Consider the following 6322-nt stretch of genomic DNA (forward strand, 5'->3'; position numbering starts at 1 on the left):
ACGACAAATTGTATTGTTTTATGTCTTTACTTTGAATCCAATTGAAAGGAGTTAATGTCCAAACACTACAGCTTTATTAACGCTTTGGTTTCCATCATTAATTATGCCAAGTTATTTCATATATATCTTCTTTTTATAGGTAAACCAGTTTCTCTCTAGAGAATATGGATCTTCATGTGGATTTTAGCCAATAGGTAATGCAACTGAGCCAAGAAATCACAGCACCCTGTTTTTTTTTTTTTTTTGTACTTTACTATTTAATAATGCCACACTTACTTTACCATGTCCAATGACGGCATAAATCTTGCACTTGTGAAGTCTTATATTATATTTTGTATATGATGGAGTCACCCACTCCACTCTATGTAGGTTTTTGTGTTTTTATATATATTTTTGTTTTGTTTGCACATCTATGAATCATTCGATCTTAATCCTTTTTTTTCTCTTTATTCTTGTATACAACTATTAAATATTTTTATATTTTTAATAAAAACCGAATTACTATTTTTGTCAAATTCAGTAGGTTGTGTTACATGTTTTTTTAATATAATATTGTGACTTTGTGCAGCGATATATCTCATATGTCTGCGACTTAATATTTACAAGCTGGTTCATCTTTGCCGCCTCTTAAAATTTGGATGGGCGAATAAGAAATTGAGAGCAGCCGGGAAATGTTGATTATGAAAGTCTGCTGTGTAACTTTTTTAATACTTGGTGCAGAATATATATCTATATATGTGTATAGATATATCTAGACAGATGGGATGTGTGGTTTACTCTTACGTATAGGATTGCCACCTGAACCATAGCAGAACTACAGAAATTGGTGTCGTTCAGGAGAGCATGTGATGCTTACAGGGTTAATGTAATTGATTTCTTACTATTTCACAAAATTGTGGTTCTGTAGCAATGCTTATGTATCTGTACGGCATTGTAAATTACAACTAGTCTTTACAAAGACGGAAATATTGACACCCGACACACCCTTTAGCCATTTTCTCTCAAAAACATTGATACTGGTGACTAATAGAATCTCACTGCAGATACGAAGCATTCAGCCTGTCTAGTTCGACTTGTTCTCGTCTTAGATTCAAGCTGCCCATGTGCCTATCCTATGCATGTTTATATTCCCTCTCTGTATTAGCCTCTATCACTTGCTTTCCACTCATCTGCGACCCTTAGGTATTAGTTTTAATAAATGTATCTGGGCTTGAAGCCGTAATGGCAAAGTTCTTTTAGCTTAAAAGCCAATTCCCTGTACTAAACTGTGGTGTCCAAGTAAGTTTAAAGATCCGGACAGAATAATCCTAATTTCGCTTTAGTAATTTGCCCTGTTTATGGGAATCGATCGGAGAAAACTATCAAGAAAGAATCCTTTTTGTTTCAGATGAAGTTTCTGTAAATATTTGTTGAAGAACCAAGGAAATACTCAAACGGATTGTCACGTAAAAAAAAAAAATCCAAAAGAAGTTTGAGATTCCCTGCGGGCAGCGACATGTATTGTCCTTATGCTTGTGAAACATTGTAATAGTATTTACAGTGAAGGACTTGAGCTGGATCCTAACTCGTAGAAACCCTAAACTCTAAAAATACATTTGTTCCCTTTAGATAACTTCCCATCGTTTGTGACAGTCGCATGTTCTTTAAGACTAATATAACATGAGGCTGCATGGTGTTTAATTGAGGGATTATGGAAAAACTCCCATTAAATTCTCTGCTTGTAAAGGCTTTATAATCTAAAAATAACAGTCCCTTTGCCAAGTCTGTTCCCTCTCTAGCATTTCCTGTTGGCCGCAGGAAGTGGGCTGGATCGCTAGTGTTTCCTGGATATAACCTAAACATCAGAAGGGTAGCCGTGGCTCGGCTTTCAAACTGTAAATATCCCTTCCTGCCTTGCAGTTTCGGCATGGTCGTGTTGGCTGCTTGTCTCAGTCCTTTAATGATGTAGACAGATAATGGTGTCTGAGAGATGGGTCTCCTTTGTTTCAACATACAGATTACACACGGGGACAGGCTGGCTTGGATATCACAGTAGAGCGAGCCTCATGCTGATGTGGGTCTACACAGGAGACCAAATGTCCATGTTGTCCGGCTGCAGAGTGGCCACCAGCTGTCAATTACTGCTGCTTCAGCCACGGCATTGCGCAAAAAATCCAGACGCGGATTAATGAATGCCTGATGAAGTCAGCTCCAGACTGTGCGACTCTGAGAATCGGCTTATGCTTTAACACTGGACTATAAAAGTCTAAGTCTACCTTTCCAGATCTCTGGAGTGTTGTCAGGTGCTGTTACTTTGCATAAAGGTCCTCTTTGCTGATCTCTGGACGTTGTTTGGCGGGTCCAGTTACTCGTGTTGGGGGCTGTGACGTTTACCAGTGACTAATGCCAGTGTGAGCGAGGCTACCGTTTAGCTGAAGAAATTGTAAATATATAACGTTTTACGTGGCAGGCGAGGCAAAGTGGTAACAAATCTACATTTAGTAGCTACATACATAGACGTTCACTTTTATTTCAAGTACGCTGTGGGCCCACCATTCATTTTACCTTCGATGCCCTGCCAATTAACCTACTTTTCAATAAATAAATGTCACCGACGCCCCCATTACAGTAATATGCACATAGAAGAAATCTGTCGACGCTTTAACATGCGTTCTTCCAAAACAAAAGAATAAAGCGGTTACCTGACAGAAGTGGCAGCCCTGCTCCAGCAGCAGACCTCTTCTTCCATTGTTCTGGTCATTGGCTGCTTGAAGCAAAAGTACCCATTTGCGTTAATGCGTATATGATGGCTGGGTGATGGGAGGACTTTAAGGGACTCACCCAAGGATGCAAGTATGAATGTGACTCAGGGCCTTTAATTAGCATATTAATTCTCTGACATGTTGGTCAACGCACTACTGAGTTTAGTTCCTGTTGGGTCAACAAGATGAGCCTGTGTATGGAGAAGCTCACAGTGGATTTTGCATTGAACCTAAATGGTCCAAGTGGCCACAGGCTCATACTATCATGGACTTGTATATCTTTAAGGTGAATGTTGTTTATCCAAGAACGATCCTATTAGAAATGGTTTGGTCGGATTCTGGGTTTTATTGGCACCTTCTTTATTCTTGGGTTTAATACAACATCTCGAATTTCTCAACATTACCGAATAACGGTAATCCCTGGTCTTCCTTAATGTATATTAAAATCCACTTGTATGGAAAGCATCCGGATACTTAAGAACTAATACACACGGTTTCTTAATATTTAAGGTGAAAAGTAATTGAGTGTCACCCTTCATTAATATTCGTTAGCGTTCGGTATTAGGTGTGACAAGTCAGTAGATGTTCCTTCATGTCTAATTTTGCCTCTGCTGCCCATGCAAGGAACGAAAGAGATTTCAAAGTCACCTGTGCCCCAGCTTAAAATAGCAGGTTTTATCTCTTGATACTAGAGAAATTTGTTGAAAAATAACATAAAAGAACATGGAAAATTGCTCAGAACACCTATTATTGCATGTAAATACATAGAATCTATTTAGGATACTGTGCTTCGTACACCAAAGTGTTAAAAATGGCAAAAATGGCACCTTACAAATTCCAAATGTAAAACTCTCTCTATATATATATATATATATAGATAGATCCAATTCATCAAGAGGAATGTGTGTTCATTGAAGGCAGAGAAGAGTTAATAAATAGTAAATATATTTATTTTTAAAACATAAATGATGATACATTTTAGTTGATTGTTCCAGACATGCATCACTTCACATAGAAGCTGAGCACATGTTTCAATGGATGGGTCTCCAGTTAGACCTCAACATGATGATGGAAACTGAGGACCATCTGACCCATCTACTCTACCATAATTCTCATGACATGAAATGGAATGCATCGAAATGCTCAAAGCCTGTGTTGGTCAAAGTGAGCCATTTGGGTTGTATCAGTTGGCTCAACACTCCAGGTTTAGTCGATATGTCCCAAGCCACAGACCCATTCACGTAGTTCATACAAATATTGTTGATCGTTGTGTATCAAGAGAAATACGATACCCAGGATGTTACAAAAATGCATCCTGGTCCCAAGTAGTCAAAGTTTTTAGGACTTTCCCTCAAAGTAACAGGAAGCAGGAAGTGACTTTTGATGAAGAATCGGTGATCTGCTCTCCAATATGATGGCAGGAAATGCATTACCTTCTAATGTTCAACCTTTCCACCTCTGGACTTGTCCAAAGAATTGAGGTGGTGGGTGAGGAGATGTCATTAAAATGTAAACATATTACCTTTTAGATTTGCCTTATCGCTTGGGTGCAGATCAGAACCTCCAAGTTACCGTCAAAGGACAGTTTGTTGGAGAGTGGTGATTAAACGACGCCAATAAATACAACATTCTGCCCAGAACTGTACGTAGACAGCACAACACAGAGACAATAGGAATTGTCTATGTAAGAGGTCGGAAGAGAAGGGTTCAAGGGCTTAGTGGCTTCTGTGGTTGAACCACACCTTCTGTTTTGGTGGTGAACATGAGTGGTTGATGCCTGAACTAAGCTGTAAACACAATAACAATAATTAGAATAAGCCATGAAAACCGTGATGGTATTTTGGACGTGTCTAATTTTTACATGTTGCTGACCCCCTGGCCATAGTGCTGCCCTGCAGTATGTGGGAAGTATAAATTCACAGGTGGAAAGCAGTTACTTAATGCGGTTTATACGTCGTCCAGAATGTAGAGGTGTAGGTCACTATGGCGTAAATATTACATGTGTCCTTGAAAGGGTGGCCCATGTGGGAGTCCTGGGGCACTTCTACATCGATGCTTTACATCATAGGAGTCTATTATTTTCACGCTACGTTGATAGAGGGTCAGCGGATTCCATAGCATCAATCTCGTGCCTCATTACTTTTAGAGATACAGTTAAAAGACAAAAATGTTTCTCTACAGCGTTGCAAATGCTCCTCATCGTGGATCAGACCTTACTTTGGGTAATCGGTGATCAAATTGGAACCTTATATATCATTTATAGTCACTATAATGTAAAATAAATATACATCAGGTAAAAGGGGCCACCGATGATAACTCTATTGGGACAGGAGCTCATGGGACGATCGGGGTCCAAATGTCTATGTGATGTACTAATTGTTATGTACCATTCACCCGTTTTACAGCGCTTCAGAATATGATGGCGCTATATAAATCAATAACAATAAGAAGAATTCTCTACCTAGGGGCACCTGTAATATAAATATGCCTGTAGGCCGTGTGTTCTCTCTCTTTACCTTTGGTATTCAACAAGAGAAATGGCCAAATCATAACGATATAAGCCAATCTTAAATGAGCTTTGTTTGCACTGATGCTTTTAACACAAAAACTCAGGAAAATATATCCCTACTGTGAATTTGGCTTTTAACCCTTCTATTTCTTCCCACATTATTGACTTTTCTTTTAGCTTTATTTACAAAAAAAAAAAACCACAACGATCTACATTCATTTTACATTACATGTCTTTATATAGCGCCAACAGATTCCATAGCGCAGTTCCTATAGGTGGGCAGGGAAAGTATTAAACAAAGACAATTTCATGTTGATAATATCTTTAGGTCCACCAGCAAGTTACATTTAATGACGCTGTCCCTTTAAATCCAATACATGATGGATCAGGCGCTGGCTGGGACTAGGACTTTAACCCATCATTTGCTGGAATGCATACCCCACCCTACAGTCTGCTTGATCCAATTTCCAGTTCCAGGTTCCTGGACAAACAATGCACATTCTCCTCCTCAGCCTGCGATAAACAACCTCATGCAGACCAGTATCTAGAATCTCCAGAAACAATGTATTCCAGGCAAGCAAAAATAACCGGCTGGCTATTCTAGTCTGCCCAGGATAAGGTGATTATTCTACCAAACCCCGTGTGAATGACATCAAAAACACTAACATGAATCAATGACGTCACATTCATAGCTGTAAATGCTACAAGTAATGCACAGGGAACAAAACTGAAATGAAGGTGTCCATCCATTTGGCACCTTAAAGGTTAATCTTTCACACCCCATTACATTAGCGGCTTTTTGGTAGTTAAAGAAGAAACACGGGTGGGGTGGTCCGTGAGGGTGGGGTGGTGGCTGTTCCTTGAGGTCACCCCACCCTGTGCATGGAGAAGATAAGGTCCCCCAAAAAACGTAAAATATGCCATTTAACCCTTTGATTGCCAAATTTAAGGTTAGGCAACCGTTGGTATTTCAGCTGGTTGAGCATCGTGGGAGTTTGGGGACAGCAGAAGCTCTATATGCGTGTTGTATATTTTGGCACCTTAAAGGTTAATCCTAAACACCCCATTCAAT

The sequence above is a fragment of the Spea bombifrons genome, chromosome 6 (assembly GCF_027358695.1).
Source record: "Spea bombifrons isolate aSpeBom1 chromosome 6, aSpeBom1.2.pri, whole genome shotgun sequence".
Classification (NCBI taxonomy): domain Eukaryota; kingdom Metazoa; phylum Chordata; class Amphibia; order Anura; family Pelobatidae; genus Spea; species Spea bombifrons.